This window comes from Mustela nigripes, chromosome 6 (genome assembly GCF_022355385.1).
Source record: "Mustela nigripes isolate SB6536 chromosome 6, MUSNIG.SB6536, whole genome shotgun sequence".
NCBI classification, from domain to species: Eukaryota; Metazoa; Chordata; class Mammalia; order Carnivora; family Mustelidae; genus Mustela; species Mustela nigripes.
This window is the reverse complement of record NC_081562.1, coordinates 84592585-84611356: the sequence shown is the minus strand read 5'-3', so window position 1 is coordinate 84611356 and position 18772 is coordinate 84592585. Positions and strand designations below refer to the sequence as shown.

The window sequence follows — 18772 nt, the reverse complement described above, 5'->3', positions numbered from 1 at the left end:
TCTAACAAAGTATAACCTTCTATATTCTAGCTTCCAAAACTTTTTGATAGGTGTATGTATGGAACATTTTGTGTTTTAAAACAAGTTTATACATTCTTCGATCCTACCCCCATCAAACCTAGAGTCTAATTCTCCTCCCCATGAAGAGAATGAAGCAGAAGTGATACTAAGTAAGGTCATAAAAGGTAATTTTAGGTTATAAAAGGTGATAAAACTTCTGCCTGACACTCACTGAGGACAGGCAACTTTAGACTCCGGAATCACCAACTAAGATATCCAACTACCCTAAAGCCCTCATGCTGGCCTGGGTATGAGACAAGATGTCACAATTATAGAGATGTCCAAGAAGTGCTGGCTGCTTGAGTCTTTCTAGCCCAGCTGCCTGATCTGTGGATGAGGAATCCCAGAAGATGACTCCAGGCCCAAGTACCAACTGCCTCCAACTGTGTAAGAGAGGAAGCCTTTTAAAATTCCAACCCAGCTATCATCTGATTGCTTCCTCATTAAAAACACTGAGAAGAAACTGCCTAGCCAGGTTCAAACATCAGAACCATAATAGATTGAAAAAAAAAAAAAAAGACGTTGTTTTATACCACTAGGTTTGCGATGATATATTACACAGCAGTAGACAACCAAAGCAGATTTTGGTTATAGAGTTGCTTCCAAAAAATGTAAACATTTGGCTTCCAGATTAGAGGGCTGTACAAAGTCAGAAGTAGCGGGAAGTGTTAGTGAGAGCCTAAAAGGGTCTTAATGTCACTGTTAGGAAAAGCCTCAAGGAAGCTGTCAATAAAGACTTAAAACAGGGGTCAGCAAACTACACTCTACCAGCAAAATACAAACCGCTACCTGCTTTGGTAAATAGTTTTTCTGAAACACAGCCCCACCTGTTCATTTACATATTGTCTACGGGTGCCTTCTCACTAGACAGCAAAGTTAAACAGGGCCCCAAAGCCTAAAATATGTATTGTCTGGCCCTTGATAGAATAAAGTTGCTGATCCTTGGCTTAAAAGAAAGTGAGAAAAGTGTTACTGAAAGCTGAAGGAAAGAAAATTCTATTAGATAAGTGGAAAGTTTAGCAAAGCTGTCACCTGAAATAATGTTGAAAACAGAAAATATAACCAATGAACTGATGAATATGGGTAAGGAAATTTCCAGGCAGAATATCAAAAGTGGGGGCAGCTGGGTGGCTCAGCCATTGGGCATCTGCCTTCCGCTCAGGTCATGGTCCCACAGTGCTGAGATCCAGCCCCACATCGGGCTCCCTGCTTGGCTGGGAAGCCTGCTTCTCTCTCTCCCACTCCTTCTGGCTTGTGCTCCCTCTCTTGCTGTCTCTCTCTGTCAAATAATAAATAAAATCTTAAAAAAAAAAAAAAAGAATATCAAAGTGTCAACTGGTGTTTTTCAGCTAAGTATCATAAAGTACAGGTACAGAGATGAGAAGAATTATTTAATTTTCAAAATACAGAGGAAATATAAGGGAGTCAGGACTTGGTAGGTCCAAAAATAAAACTGTTTCTTACTCCCATATAGCAAACATTTCTCAAATTAAGAAATGCCGAGGGGCGCCTCAGTGGTTTAGTCGCTTAAGCGTCTGCCTTCGGCTCACATCATGGTATGGAGCCCCACATCATCCAGCTCCTTCTCCCTCTGCCTGCTATTCTCCCTGCTTGGGCTCTCTTGCTATCTCTCTCTCTCTCTCTAATAAATAAATAAAATCTTTTTAAAAAAAACTAAGACATACCTTCTGGAGAAAGATCAAACCCAAGGCAGTATCAGGGACACATGGCCTAAAGATTAAACATTTGTTTAGACCAAGGATTGGCATTTTCCATAAAAGGGAAAATAAATGTTGTAGACTTTGAGGGCCATATACAGTCTCTGTTGAACATTCTTCTTCTTCTTCTTCTTCTTTTTTTACAACTCTTTAAAAATGTAAAAGCAAATCTTAGCTCACTGGCAATAGCTGACCAACCCTGGTGTAGACTTCAAAAGATTTAATATAAGGTGGTACCTCACCATTCCTTTCAAACAAAAAGACTTCTAAGAATCTTAAAGGTGTTGTCCCACAAAAACTTTAAATGGAGCTGAGAGGGTTCAGGACATGCTGCCCTAAAATAAGGTATATTGACATACTGAATATTTTAAGCTGAAGGTGCTTGAGAAAATGGCAGAAGCAGGAAGGTCATTCTGACCTTTCCCCTGCTCTTCTGCCCTGAAGCAGGTCATAAAACTCTCATATGAGAGGTGCCCTCTCTACACGTGGAATACGGGAGCATTCTTACCTCCAAAAGCACAGGGACATAGAGAAGAATCCTAGCAAACAGGCCTTGCTAAATTTCCCCCAGTTCACTACACTTTCTTCATACTCTTTGTCTTACATTTCTCCACAATAGCCCACATTTAATCAAACACGGCATAAAAATACTAAGGCTTAAACATTTCTTCAGGTTAAAAATATAACTACCCTACAACCCAGCAATTGCCCCACTAGGTGTTTACACAAAGAATACAAAAATACCGTGGATGGAACTAGAGGGTACTATGCTAATTGAAACACGTCAATCAGAGAAAGACAATTATCATAAGATCTCACCCATACACGGAATTTAAAAAACAAAACAGAGGATCACCCGGGAAGAGAGGAAAAAATAAAACAGGAGGAAATCAGAGAGGGAGACAAACCATAAGACACTCTTAAAGGAAACAACAGAGGGTTGCTGGAGGGGAGTGGGGTGAGGGGATGGGGGAACTGGGTGATGAGCTTTAAGGAGGGCACGTACTGCAATGAGCACTGGGTGTTATATACAAATGATGAACCACTGACCTCTACCTCTGAACCTAATAATACATTATGTGATAGTTAACTGAATTTAAATTAAAAAATAAAGTCCTAGGAAGCAAGCAAAAAAATAAAAACATAAATAAAATTTTAGAGAAAAAAATAGAATATGAAATACTAATTCAAAGGGATACATTCACCCCAATGTTTAAAGCAGCATTATCTCCAATAGCCAAACTATGGAAACAGCCCAAGTGTCTATCGATAGATGAATAGATAAAGAAGTTGTAGTACACACATACACACACACACACACACACACACACACACAATGGAGTATTTCTCAGCCATAAAAAAGAATGAAATCTTGCCGTTTGCAACAATGTAGATGGAACTAGACAGCAATAAGCTAAGTGAATTAAGTCACTGAGAGAAAGACAAATACCATATAGCTTCACTCATATGTGGAATTTAAGAAACAAAACAAATGAGCATGGGGGAAAAAACAGAGAGATGCAAACCAGGAAACAGACTCTTAACTACAGAAAACAAACTAATGGTTACCAGAGGGGAGATGGGTGGGGGCAATGAGGAAATGGGAAAATAAATCGGTGATGGGGATGAAGGAAAGCACCTGTGATGAGCACCAGGGGGTGTGCATAAATGTTGAATCACTATATTGTAACCTGAAACTAGTATTATACTGTATGTTAACTGGAATTTTTTTAATTGGAATTAAAATTTTAAATATGAGCTTTTTAAATTTTAAATATGAACTTCAAAAATAAACATTTCTTCAGGTCTTCATTTACTAATAAAAGTACCCCTGCCACATAAAACTTATATTAAATACATGTGTATCCTTTTAATCAGTCTTTGTCAATTTAATTTTCAGACCCAGCCAGGATCTTAAGAGGTCAAGGAAAACTTTTTCCTCTTCTACAGAGCCTAAGGTAGAGAAAGACATATGATTGTGTGAGTGTGGCTTTTGTCTAACAGAGTGAACCCCTCCAAAGGATTCACAGAGAATTCTATGTTGAGAAACACTGTCATCTTGGACTAAAAAAAGACAGACAAAATGAAAAGAGGTTTTTGGGACAAACACCCCCTTCATATTCAAACCCTATGGTTTAGGAAATTACTCAGCTGCAAACAAAGGATACGTTTTATGGAAAAGGAAGGTGAATTCAAAGGGCAAAACCAAGAGCTATGAAGGATGGTTCCCCAGCAATACAGCAGAGTTCTAATCACAGAAGTGATGATATGGGCCTGGCTGGATTTCAGATTTGCTGTGGACCAGCAACTATTGTGTTCCTTACATTTTTCTTTTATTTTTTAACAGAAGTGTCCGTAGTGGTTATCTTATGCCTGTCCACTGTTGCATATTGGGTGGCTAAGGAGAGATGACATTTCTCTTTAGCTTATAGGTCCTCAAAGTGAAAGTAATGGTACCCAGGGAGCTACACATGAGGAACACTATCCAAATAGCCTAACCTGCACTGGGATCTGCTTTAGATGATAAGATCCTAGACCTCAAGCCTGAGCATGATGACACATGAGATAAATCCCTCTGTCTGGCAGCACAGATACTAAAATTGGAACAATACAGAAAAGACTAGCATGGCCCCTGCCCAAAGATAACATGCAAATTCTCAAATTTGTGAAGTGTTCCCTATTAAAAACAAAAACAAAGACCCGTCTGAGAAGGGGTAAGTGTGTTTTGCACTCGGGAGGAATGTAAATTCGTGGCCAGAAGAACAACCAAAGTGGCTTTGAAATATGTCTGCATATTCTTGACAATCTTCCCAGAAAGAGGTGGAGTCTAATTCCCTTCCCTTTGAACATGGGTTGGCCTTAATGACTCATTTCTAATGAATAAAATGCAGCAGAAATGATACTTATTCTGAATTTAGGTCATAAAAGACAATACACCACCCTTCTGATTCTCTTACTCAGAACAAGTGCTTTAGGAGCCCTAAGCCTCCATGTAAGAATTCTGGGTGCTATGAAGCCCCTATGCTGGGACTACACAGAAACAGAGACCATGATGTTCAAAGAGGTATTTCAGATCCTAGTTATTTGCACTTTCCTGCTCAAGGGCCAGAGCTGTGAGTCTACAAAGAAAGAACGCAAGGCCCATTGGACACAAGTGCATGAAAGAACTTGTACAAGAACCACTTAGATAAGCCTCGTCAACACCCAGAACCTTAAGAGTTCTGCACCAAGTTAGAAGTGGTTTTATCCCTTGGCAATAGATAACTGCAACAGCATGCCTGGGGACACCAGCCTGAAATGCTGGAAGGTCACACTTACTTAGACTGCCTTGCTGTATATACCAACCAAATGACACCAAACAACATTTTAGCTCATCCAGCTCCTACCAAAATATTTGATTTGATCTTTATTTGATCATGCTAAAAGATATTTTATGACTGATCTAACATATAAACAATTACAATGTGACAATTAAGTTTCAAATTGTATGCCAATGCTATTTAAAATCACCTACATTTATACACACAATCCATGTTTCTTATTATTTCAGTTTCATATTATTTTAGTTATTTTATAATTATTTTTTATATGATTAAGTAATTTGAGACTGCTAGTCATACTACCTCCTCTACAACATAACACTAATTTGTAGTGTCGTCAAATGTGATTATAGGGGCGCCTGGCTGGCACGGTATTGGGCGTCTGCCTTCGGCTTGGGTCTTGATCCCAGAATCCTGGGATCAAGCCCCTTATTGGGTTCCTGGCTCAGCAGGGAGCCTCCTTCTCTCTCTATAGCTTCCCCATGCTTCTGTTCCCTCTCTCGCTATAACTGTCATAAATAAAATCTTTTTTTTTTAAATGTGGTTATACCTGCAACAGAACTTAGAATAATCATCACTAATATATAATAACCACTGTTTCTACAGTCTCTTCATTTTTTTTTCTAAAAGAGGCATTTTTGCGGGCACCTGAGTGGCTCAGTCCGTTGAGCATCTGCCTTTGGCTCAGATCATAACTCCAACATCCCAGGATCAAATCCCATGTTGGGCTCCCTGCTCAATGGAGAGTCTGCTTCTCCCTCTCTCTCTGCCCTGTTCATGCTGTCTCTCTCACTCTTTCTCAAATAAATATATTTTTAAAAACAATTTTTTAAGAGGCATTTTTAAAAAGAATTTATTTAATTAATTAATTTCTTTATTGAGCACAAGCACGAGAAGGGGCAGAGGGAGGAGAGGGAATCTCAAGCAGACTCTGTGCTGAGGGTGAAGCCCAATCTCATGACCTAAACCAAATCATGAGTCAGACACTCAGGCTCCCCAGGTCTTTCCATTTTTTTTTTTAAGATTTTATTTATTTATTTGATAGACAGAGATCACAAGTAGGCAGAGAGACAGGCAGAGAGAGAGGGGGAAGCAGGCTCTCAGAGGAGCAGAGAGCATGACGCGGGGCTCGATCCCAGGACTCTGGGATCATGATCTGAGCCGAAGGCAGAGGCTTTAACCCACTGAGCCACCCAGGCACCCCAGTCATTCCATTTTTAAATGCTATGATCTATATCCTGGGAAAATAAATCATCTGCATTTGAAGATACCCAATTCAATGTGTTTTAGATCACTGACACAGAATTAATGTTCACAGATTATAAACATGGTTAAGCTCACCTTCCACAGAGAAACTAAAACCACTGAGCCAAAACTAATTGGTCCCAGTAGAATGGAAGAAGATACTCTGGAACAGGAAAAGCAAGGAAGCCTGAGGTGAAGACAACTTACTCTGAAAATTCTCCATTGTGAAAGCATTCCCAATTAGACATTTTAAGAAAAAAAGCCTTAATCGTCCATGCCACCAAATAACTAAAACATCCTAAATTATTTAGCAGCAGTTTAATTAACCTTTTTCACTCTTCCCTAGACTGTCAAATGTTTGATTTTTTTTTTTTAGCAAGCAAGCACTGAGAAGAAAAAGTCAAATATAATCACAATCAAAAGTCAAATATAATCACAATCTTCTCAAATATAATTGAGAAGAAATTTTAAAAAATAAAATAGTGTTCTGCTTTAGATGTGGGTTTTTTTTTTTAAGATTTTATTTATTTATTTGACAGAGAGAGAGACATTACAGGTAGGCGGAGAGGCAGGCAGAGAGAGAGAGAGTAAGGGAAGCAGGCTCCCTGCTGAGCAGAGAGCCTGATGTGGGGCTTGATCCCAGGACCCCGGGATCATGACCTGAGCCAAAGGCAGAGGCTTTAACCCACTGAGCCACCCAGGCGCCCCTAGATGTGATTCTTTGACCACTAAATATTATATATACCAAAAGCTTGGGTAACTGAAAGGAAAGAGGTTAGTATGAAAAGTCTATTTAACCCACAATATGGCTGATTTTAAAAATCAGCCTGGGTTCTAGGTCCAGATAGCATAGCTACTACAAAGAAAAAAGGTTCTTTCTTACTCATAGGGCAAAGGTTTAGGCCCTATACAAATTTTTTTAAGATTTTTTTTAAAAAGATTTTATTTATTTATTTGAGAGAGAGACAGTGAGAGAGAACATGAGCGAGGAGAAGGTCAGAGAGAGAAGCAGACTCCCTGTGGAGCTGGGAGCCCTATGCGGGACTCGATTCCGGGACTCCGGGATCATGACCTGAGCCGAAGGCAGTGGTCCAACCAACTGAGCCACCCAGGTGTCCCTTTTAAGATTTTTTTTAAAGATCTTTATTTATTTATTTGACAGAGAGTGACACAGGGAGAGAAGGAACACAAGCAGGGGGAGTGGAAGAGGGAGAAGCAGGCTTCCCACTGAGCAGGGAGCCCTATGTAGGGCTCGATCCCAGGACCCTGGGATCATGACCTGAGCCAAAGGCAGATGCTTAACACCTTAGCCACCCAGGTGCCCTACAAATTCTGAAATAAATAAAGGTCACTTCCCACAGAGAATCCATAACTACATCGTTCTTCCTTCCTCATGAAAAAGTCCCAATCCTTCAATAAAACTGACTTTGGGTGTCAGAAAAACACTAAACTTACTGAACTTAGTCACCCTGAAGAATCAATATTTGAGAGCCCCTAACCTTCCTATGAGATTAAAGACTGTAAATAGTATAATGCAACATAGTAGAAAACATTCTGGATTCCCCCTCAAAAAATTCCTTTTAAGCTCTACATCAAGAAAATGTGCCCTTCAGGGTGCCTGGGTGGTTCAGTGGGTTAAAGCCTCTGCCTTCAGCTCAAGTCATAATCCCAGGGTCCTGGGATCAAGCCCCACATTTGGGCTCTCTGCTTGCCAGGGAGCCTGCTTCCCCATCTCTCTCTCTCTGCCTGCCTCTCTGCCTACTTGTGATCTCTGTCAAACAAATAAATAAAAATCTTAAAAAAAAAAAAATAAAAGAAAAAAAATGTGCCCTTCTACTTACCACCCTATCTTCCAGTACTGAATACAGGGATAAACACATTAGTGAGCACTCAAAACTGTGCATAAATGAATCGATATTTTGCCTTTATCTCCCATGTAAGAAACTTGCTTCTAGTTCCATTCTACCAGTAATAATCTCCAGAACCCTGGGGAAACTACTTGCTCTCTCAAGCTTTAGATTCCAATATACAACATAAAATGAAGTGAGGTGGAGACTGGGGAGGAGGATTAGACATTAAGTCTCCTGAGGGCAACAACTGTCTTATTCAATACCTCTGTAACCCAGTCTAATAAAGTGGCTATTGTACATTCAAATATGTACTGAATGAAGTTTCTTCCAGCCCTGACTCCGTAATTCTTTATCATTTGCTTAAATTACATTTATTTTCTAAGCATGCAGTATATAGTCCAACATTCCTTCTGTATACTCAGCTCAATTAATAGTAAAGGACTTTTAAAACTAGAATACTGGGACACCTGGGTGGCTCAATCATCAGTTAAGCGTCTGCCTTCAGCTCAGGTCATGATCCCAGGATCCAGGGATCGAGTCCAAAATCAAGCTCCCTGCTCAGCAGGAAGCTTGCTTCTCCATCCGTCTGCTTCTCCCCCCACCCCCCGCTTGTGCACTCTCCCACTTGCTTGCTCTCTCTCTCTGACAAATGAATAAATAAATCTTTAAAAACTAGGGGCACCTGGGTGTCTCAGTCATTAAGCATCTGCCTTTGGTTCAGGTCATGATCCCAGTGTCCTGGGATTGAGCCCCACATCAGGCTTTCTGCAGAGCAGGAAAAGCAGAGCTTTGCCAATTCCCCCACTCCCCCTCCTTATGTTTCCTCTCTCTCGCTGTCACTGGGTCTTTCTCTGTCAAATAAATAAAATCTTTGTGTGCCCGGCTAGCTCAGTCGATAGAGCATGAGACTCTTAAATAAAATCTTTAAAAAATAAATAAAAATTTTAAAATAATAAATAAATAAATAGATAGATAGATAGATAAATAAAAACTAAAATACTTCCAAAATCTCCTCCACCTCTTCACACAGGTGCTTTGCATGCTGGATATTATTTATCCCCTAGATGTAGTTTTTAAAAAGGAAGACTGTGGGTCGGGGGAGGAAAGGGGGAAGGCTCCTGGTGGCTCAGGCAGTTAAGCACCCAAGTCTGGATTTCACCTCAGGTCATGATCTCAGGATTGTGAACTTGATCCCCGTGTCTGACTCTGCCCCAGCTCTCCCTCTGCCACCCCCATCATGCTCTCTCTCAAAAAAATTAAAATAATAAAAATAAATAAAATAAAAAGGTAAAATGGGGACAAAGACAGGATGCCAGAAGCAATACAATTTTCCAGATTCTTCTGAGCTGAGTTTGACAGTTTAATTTTACTGTGCTACTTAAATACACTATTAGAAGTACCTGGAATAGTGAGGTTAATCCACTGCAATCCAAAATGTATTCCAAAGTCAAACACAATGTTTTATCTATTCTGTATGTCCATCCTTTAGCATAAGTGATTGAGAACCGTACACATTTATTTCGGCTCATGCTTTTCACAGTATACAACCAACAATTCCCACTAACTCATTATCTAGAGTTCTTTCTGTAACACCATATAAAAGCTGGTATTTAAAAGGATCTTGCACCTCTGGAACACTATCATCTCCAATTTAGGTGTAGCGTTCAAAAAGTTGGCCCATCTCTGCTATCGGGTAGTAATGCCTGCAATAAATTCAAGAACTTCAGCTCAAATAAGTTATTACAGTTGACATATTCCCAAATCATCCTAATTATTAAAATCTAGTAACAACTTTTGAAATATTAACCCATATCCTCACTAGTAATTTACAGTTTGTACCCTGCCACTTAGCATTTACTTTATGTTCACTCAGTCACCTACTGTGTGCCAGATATTGTTCTAGTCCAAGGGTCAGCAAACAAAATTTCTCAATAAAGGGCCAGACAGCAAACACTGTAGGCTTTACAGGCCATATGGTCTCTGTCAACAGTACTCAGCTCTGCTGTTGGTGTGTCAGAGCAGCCACAGACAATGCACTGATGTATGAGCGTGGCTGTGTTCTAATTCAAGTGTATTTACAAAAACAGGCAACTGGCCATTTTTTTGGCTTACAAGTCCCTATTCTACACCTATGGGAAGACAACAGTGAAATAAATTTTTTAAATTAAAATTAAGGGCGCCTGGGTGGCTCAGTCATTTGAGCATCTGCCTTCAGCTCAGGTTATGATCTCAGGGTCTAGTCTAGCCCACTTTGGGCTCCCTGCTCAGTGGGGAGTCTGCTTCTCCCTCTCCACTGCTCCTGCCCTTGCTCATGATCTCTCTCACTCTCTATTGCTCTCTCCCAAATAAATAAAATAAAATAATTTCAAAGTTAAAATTAATTAATTAATTACACATGCATAAGCACACGGCCTATCACATGTTGGTAAATGCTATGGAGAAAAAGAAAGCAGGGTAAGGGAAACAGAGCCAGGGCCTCACTGATATGGTGACATTTGAGCCTTACACCTAAAGAAAGAAAGAGGAAAGGCCATGCTACCAATACAGGAGAAGCATTTCAGGGAGAGGTAATAGGAAGCATAAAGGCTTTAAAGAAGGAACAGCCTGGATCTTAGAAAAAAAGCAACAATGTCACTGTGGCGGAAGGGACAGGAAGAGCAAAGAGTCATAGGTAATTAGGCCAGAGAGGTAAACTGAGAACAGACTCGACAGTCTTTCAGGCCACTGTCAGAACTTGGTCTTTTACTCTGAGATGGAAAACCACTGGAAGGTTTTGAGCAAAATACTGACAATCTAATTTGACTTATTAGAGGATCATTCTGGATGTGTATAGAGATAAGAGCAGAAGCAGGGAATAAGCCAGAAGGCTAAATGTAGTAATAATCCAGGAAAGAGAGAATGGCAGTTTGAATCTTGGTGGTAGCAGCAGAAATGGTGATCAGATTCAGTATGAATCCTGAAGGTAAAACATATCAGATGGGAAATGCTGCAGAGACAGAGGCATCAAGGATGATTCTCAGGTTTTAGGCTCAAGTAACTGGAAGGATAGTCTTTATGTTCTAATAATGGGGATGGCTGTGGGAAGAAGCTGGGCAGAAACATTAAGTTTGAGATGCATATTAGACATCCACATAGAAACATTAAGTAGGCAATGGAGTATACAAGTTTGAAGTTAATATACTTTTACATTATGCCTGTTCCCAGTATGTTCAATCTCTCTAACAGGTACAAAATCCTTAAGAACAAAAACACCTCACTTTTCACTTTACTCACAAGTATTATCCTCAAGACTATCTGCTCCTACTTTATATACAGTTCTAATAAGGTTAGATTTCTAGGTTCTGAATCTATAAAAGACAGCAACAGCAAATTTAAAGAAGGGAGAAGGAGCTATAACTGACAGCTGACAAAGGGATATTACAAAAAGCTGACAGAAACCAGAAATATCTAGCATTGAGATGATTTACCATACGATCAAGCGGCTGTATATGTGTCAGTAAGTTAGTAGTCCCTGAAGGTCTTTTGCTATAGCACAAAATATTCCTAATTATCTTTTCTTTTTAAAGATTTTATTTATTTATTTATTTATTTATTTGACAGAGATCACAAGTAGGCAGAGAGGCAGGCAGAAAGAGAGGAAAGGAAGCAGGCTCCCCACTGAGCAGAGAGTCTCATGTGGGACTCGATCCCAGGACCCTGGGATCACAACCTGAGCCGAAGGCAGAGGCCTTAGCCCACTGAGCCACACAGGCACCCCCCTAATTATCTTAAATTCAGGTGAAAAATCAACTTTTCAATGACATCATACTTTCTAAAAATATTGCTATTATAAGTGGAAGAAATGGGGATGCCTAAGTGGTTTAGTTGGTTAAGCGCCAACCTTTGGTCCAGGGTCCTCGGAATAAGTCCCGCATTGGACTCCTAGCTCAGCTGGGAGCCTGGTTCTCCCTTTGCCTGCTATTCCCCCTGCTTGTGCTCTCGGGCTCTCTTTCTCTCTGTCAAATAAATAAATAAATAACCTTTTAAAAGCAGGGAAGGACACCTCGGTGGCTCAGGTGGTTAAGCATCCATCTTTGGCTCAGGTCGTGGTCTCAGGGTCCCAGGTCCCTGGGTCTCAGGATCCAAGGTGGTCCTCAAACTCCACCTTGGGTTCTCTGCTCAGTGGCAAGTCTGCTTCTCCCTCTCCCTCTGTGATCACTTTCACTCTCTCTTAAATAAAATCTTTAAAAAATAAATGTATAAAAAAAATAAATGAAAGAAATGGCTGGCTTAGTCAGTAGAGCATGTGACTCTTGATCATGGAATTGTGGGTCTGAGCACCACACTGACTGTAGACATTACTTAAAAAAATAAAATAAAATCTTAGGGGCACCTCGGTGGCTCAGTTGGTCAAGCATCTGCCTTCGGCCCAGGTCATGATCCCAGGGCTGGGATGGAGTGCCGCATTGGGTTCCCTTCTTCCTCTCCCACTCCCCCTGCTTGTGTTCCCTCTCTCACTGTCTCCCTCTGTTAAATTTTTAAAAAATTAATTAAATTTTAAAAATAAAATTAAGGGGAAAAGGGAGGGGGATACCTGGCTGGTTCAGTCAGAGAAGTATACGACTTGATCTTGGGGTCAGGAGTTGGAGCCCTATGCTGGATGTAAAGATTACTCAAATAAATAAACAAACTTTAAAAAAAAAAAAAAAAGCTGGGGGAGGGGAGAAATAGTATGTAAGAGTTAATATCAATTATCTGAAAATTTGATGTATGTGTTATTCTCATACTATTTGTTCCAAGGGAGCAAATGAAATTATTTACATGAACATCACTGAATAAACATTTATTTTGGACTCATCCTGTGCTGGAAATGATGGACATAAGAAAAAGCAACCCACCATTCAAGTTTAAGCCTCTTCTTGAGGAATGGAAATATAAACAACTAATTGCAGTACAATGTAATTGGTAGACTGAAAACAGAATTTGAATTCAGATATCTGGGTTTGAATTTTGCCACTAGACTTGGCTTATGGTTGGAATTGCTAACCATTAATTTGCAGAAGAGGTAGCAGGCCACAGCTGACCTATGAGCAGTGTCTTCCACCCCGGGTGTACAGGAATATTGGGGGTGTATATGGTGATCAGAACAGATGATTCTATTCCCTATTTCCTGGGTAACAAAGGTTTGGAGAGAGTCAAGCTGTGACTGCTAGACATGTAACTCTCCTTCCCATTCTCTTCGCCTAGCTAACTGCGGCTCGTCTTTCAGGTCTCTGCTTCCAGGTCACTAACCTGTACTCTTCCCCTCCCTACCCTACCTGAGACTAACCCAATGCTTTTACTACAGGCTTCCAAAGAACCCTCGCTATAAAGCCCTTACATTAAATTATAATTTCTGGTTTAACTGTCTTTCCTGATAGATTGTAAGTCCATGTAAATGGGAACCTTTCTACATGCTCAACACGATATCCTGAACATCTGGCCCAGTGCTTGGTGCATAGTAAGTGCTGATAAATATCCAATTAAATGAATGAATCAAACACTAGCTGAGTCTCCCGTCCAGCAACAGCTCTTTCAGGAACCTGTCAAAACACAAATCCTTGCAGGCACTTGGATGGTTTAGTTGGTTAAGTGTTCAACTCTTGATTTCACTTCAGGTCACGATCTCAGGTTCGTGAGATCAAGCCCCATGACAGGCTCTCTGCTGAGCACAGAGCCTGCTTAAGATTCTTTCTCTTTTTCTCTCTCTCTCTCTCTCTCTGCCCCTCCCAGCAAGCCCTCCTTGTACTCTCTCAAATAAATCAATAAAACAAAACCAACAAAAAACACAGAGCTTGGGTAGATTCCCTCCTTCCAGACAGAACTTTACTCTTCCCTCCCAGGACATGGGTCAAACTCTTTCCCTCATCTAACTCCGTTTCCTAGGCCCCATTTCAGGAATCTAAAGCGAGGTCTCTCTGAAACTTCTTCCCGCCTCTCCCTTTCCAACCCTGATGGTAAGACTCCCTAATTCCTTATTGTAATTCTGCTGTCATTTCCCCAGCAAACTAGTAACAGCATCATTTATGAGTTTCCAGAATATCTAGGCTACTTAAGAACAGGGTACTGAAAACATCTAGATGTTGTACTCTAAGTGATCAATAAGAAAGGGTAAAAAAAATAGAGGCAGGGCAGGTAAACAACAGGGAAAAGAACAAGAAATTCTGGCTTTTGTTTTTTGTTTTAAGATTTTTTATTTATTTGACAGAGAGATCACAAGTAGGCAGAGAGGCAGGGGGAAGCAGGCTCCCCGCTGAGCAGAGAGCCCGATGCGGGGCTCGATCCCAGGACCCTGAGATCATGACCTGAGCCGAAGGCAGAGGCTTAACCCACTGAGCCGCCCAGGCGCCCCGAAATTCTGGTTTTTGACTAGCTGCATTGACAGCTTCTCACTGGACCACCTTAGTCCCAGAAGCAGGGAGCAAGTAATGGAGCCGTAGCCCCTCTGCCCCTCCCTCAGGCTCTACGCCAGCACCAGTACAAGAAGGGAAGGGACCCCTTTACTCTGTGGAGTATCTTCACACACCTCTATGTCTTATCTGCTTACACTACAATTTGCCTGAGACATCAAGACTAATCTCCTTGCGATCTCTCCCTCTTTCTATCACTTACCACAAAAATCCCAGGACTCTGGAGTCATTCCAAATCCCTAAGCTCTCATTCCCATATGGCTAAGTATATCCCCTTTAATGAACTGCTCCCTTCTCCTACTCCTCAGTTTCTGCTCCAGTTGAAATCAAGTTGCTCTGAGGCCACCGCTCTCTCTACAGTCCTACCTGTGGTCGCTCCTCTGCAACCCCCTTACACTACTAGGCCTTGGGCAGAAGAGGTGGGTATTCATGTTGTCCCTCACCTCTGCCTTCCAGATTATTCCCCTTTCTTCCTTCCTAAATAAGCTTCCTGACAGATGATGCCACCACATCCCACCCCTCTGTTGAATTCATGGAGCTATGCCTGGATCCTTTTTTCTCAAGCCTCCCAGACTTGAGTTCCTATCTCACTGGCCTGTCATGATTCCAAGTGATTCACTCCCTCACCTAGGTGATAGCTGTGATACTAGGCCTCAGTTTCTTGACCTCCTCGTGTGCAAACAATCCTGCCCTCTAACCTACTGTAGCCACTCACTCCCTCAATCAATATCCTGTCCTAGAACTCACCAACACAGTCACGACAGTCCCTCCATAATCTCTACTTCATCTACACCCCACCCATCTATCACCACTCCGTCTTTTCAGGTTGCTCCCTCCAGCACCCCAACTCCAAAAATACTTTGACCCCCTCCAGGAATTACAAGCCATTCTGATCTTAATCTCCTGTCTTAGAGTTCAAAGTCCATTATGGCTTGACTGAGGTTCACTCTCCTGCAAGCACTTCAAGTGTCCTGTCCCCTACCTCACTTCATCATACCCGCCTGGCAGAACACCCACCCTTATTAAATACAACTCCCTGTCAAACAAGTAAACACTTCAGGACATTCCAGAGACAAAAGGAAATTTGAAAACTGCCAGGAAACTGGATATTAAGGAACTCTTAAATTTTCTAGTATGGTAATGGTAATTTTTTGCAAGCATCCATATATCTTAGAAATATGAAATATTTGTCCATAAAACATGATGTCTGGAATTGTTCCAAAATAATATGGAAGGGTGGAAGTTGGTAAGTGTATAGATAGAACAAGACTGGCCACTAGTTTGTATCTGCTGAAGCTGTGGAAAGAGTACATGATGGCTCTATTTTTATATTTGTATTTGTATTTTTTTAAAAGATTTTATTTATTTATTAGAGAGAGACAGAGATCATAAGTAGGCAGAGAGGCAGGCAGAGAGAGGGAAAGGGAAGCAGGCTCAAACAGGGAGCCTCATGCGGGGCTCGATCCCAGGACCCTGAGACCATGACCCGAGCCAAAGGCAGAGGCCCAACCCACTCAGCCACCTGCGCGCCCCTGTACTTGTATTTAAAGTTTTCCCTAATAACATATTAAAAACAAAAAATACAATTGTCTCACTACCTTTGCCTACACCACGCGGTTAAATGTAGCTTTGAAATTTAAAAAAAAAACCAAAAACATGGGGTGCCTGGGTGGCTCAGTGGGTTGAGGCCTCTGCCTTTGGCTCAGGTCATGATCCCGGGGTCCTGAGATCAAGCCCCGCATCGGGCTCTTTGCTCAGCAGGGATCCTGTTTCCTCCTCTCTCTCTCTCTGCCTGCTTCTCTGCCTACTTGTGATCTCTGTCTGTCAAATAAATAAATAAAATCTTAAAAAAAAAAGAAAAAAACATGTACCCACAGATCCATATTAAACAATCTCACTTAAAACTCACAATCACTAACTTCAAATGGTGCCTTAGCTCAACCCAACAATCCTATGACTTCTGCCTTATCCATTCATTCTCCCACACCCTCATAGGTCCATTTCATGTCATCTCCTTTCTCCTCAAGCCATCAATACCTGTTCTCCATCTTCATTCCTGGCTGCTGCCCTTCCTTCCATTTTCTCAGTGGAAAAGGAAGTACTCACTACCACTTACAAGCATGGGTTCCTGCTTGCCCGGTCTTCCCTCTTATTTACTGTGGATGAACCAACCGCTCCTGTCTATAAGGCCAATGCCTCCACATGGATACCAGATTCTAAGCCAATTCCCCGTTGCCCAACCTCTTCCAATTCCCACCTCTGTAACAGCACGTTTCTTTCTCTATGGACCCTCTCCATCAGCATTATATAAACACATTCCTTGAGGGGGCGCCTGGGTGACTCAGTGGGTTAGGCTGCTGCCTTCAGCTTGGGTTGTGATCTTGGGGTCCTGGGGTCAAGTCCTGTGTTGGGCTCTCTGCTCAGCGGGGAGCCTGCTTCCCTCTCTCTCTCTCTCTCTGTCTGCCTCTCTGCCTACTTGTTATCTCTGTCAAATAAATAAATAAATAAATAAAATCTTAAATAAAATCTTAAACACACACACTTATTTCTATTTTATTTTTATTCTTTTTTACTGAGGTATAATTGATACATAACATTATAGCTGTTTCAGGTATACAATTATTTCTCCCATTTTAAAAGACAACTCCTTAACCCCAATTTCCCCTCCAGTTATATATCATTTCTCTGCTCTCCATGACAGCAGAACTCTTAGAAGAAGATGTCTATGCACACTAAATCCAAATTCCTCTCTTCCCTTTCTCTTTTAAAATCACCCCAATTGCCTTTTATTTCCTGATTATTCCACCAAACCCTCTCCTATCAAGTTCAGCACCAACTTCCAAATTGCTAAATCCAATGGTCATTGTTCAGTTTTCATCTTATTTATATATCCACAACATCTGGCACACCACATTCTTATTTTGTTTAAACGTTACCCTCTCCAGAACGTCAGCTCAATGAGGACAGGGACATTTCTTCTGTTCACAGTAAGCTTTTCCCTCACATTTTAACATCTCTGAAATCCAGACACAACTGATGATATATTTGAATTGTTATATTTCTTCAAAGCACCTATGACATTACCAACCCAAAACAACCTTTATTATTTTTTAAGATTTTATTCGAGAGAGAGAGAAAGAATGAGAGACAGAAAGCACAAGGAGGGAGGGTCAGAGAGAGAAGCAGACTCCCTGCTAAGCAGTGAACCCAAAGTGGAATTCGATCCTGGGAGTCCAGGATCATGATCTGAGCCGAAGGCAGTCACTTAACCAAGTGAGCCACCAAGCCACCCCCTAAAGCCACCTTTAATTAAAATTTCTGCTTGACTGTTTTATACACGTGAGTATCTAGTGTGAATTCTGACTGAGAACCAGTTCAAATCTCCAAGAAAGTTTTTCCCCTCCTACACAACACCAGGATTGAGACATGCCTTCTGTCACTTTCTGTGTGGTGCGTTTATTTCTCATCTACATTTTCATGTAGTTTCCCAGCTTTATGTAGGGCCTTGTAGAGCCTACCCATCGTGGGCCCATTTTCTTTTTTTAGTAGTACATAAAATAGTGATGTATCTTACAACTGATAGTACCAAAGTAGCAATACAAGCGTATTATTTACAGAAATAGAAATAAATACAAAAAAGTGTTAACTAAAAAAGTTAGAAGTGCCTCTGAGGAAAGCAAAATAAATGAGGAAAGTAGCTTTTTTTAAAAACAAATTTTACAGAACTATTTGATTTTACACACCACATACACATGTAACTTTGATTAAAATGAGCCTTAAAACTTAACAAAAAAAGGGCGGCTGGGCGGCTCAGTGGGTTAATGAGTCTGCCTTCAGCTCAGGTCATGGTCTCAGGGTCCTGGGATGAAGCCCCACATCAGGTTCTCTGCTCAGCAGGAAGCCTGCTTCCCCTCCCTTCTGCCTGCCTCTCTGACTACTTGTAATCTCTGTCTATCAAATAAATAAATAAAATCTTTTTAAAAAAATTTTTAATAAAAGGAAAAAATTAAATAATCTTTGTGAAAAACAGAGGAGAGAGGAAAATGTATGTGGACATGGGGGTAAAAAAGCAGAGGTCAGAAGGTAGGAAGCCCATGCCTATCTATCTAGCAAGGGCAGAATAATGAGAAAGGACAAAAACAAAAGGAAGA

General features: G+C 41.0%; 1 protein-coding gene and 1 pseudogene across 2 annotated transcripts in view; one reads left to right on the top strand and one right to left on the bottom strand.

The window, feature by feature from the left end:
• The window catches only part of SPATS2 (spermatogenesis associated serine rich 2), a 146658-nt gene that overhangs the window by 101118 nt on the left and 26768 nt on the right, over positions 1–18772 (bottom strand). The gene's annotated exons all lie outside the window — the stretch shown is intronic.
• LOC132021012 (U6 spliceosomal RNA) lies at positions 4354–4454 on the top strand (annotated as a pseudogene).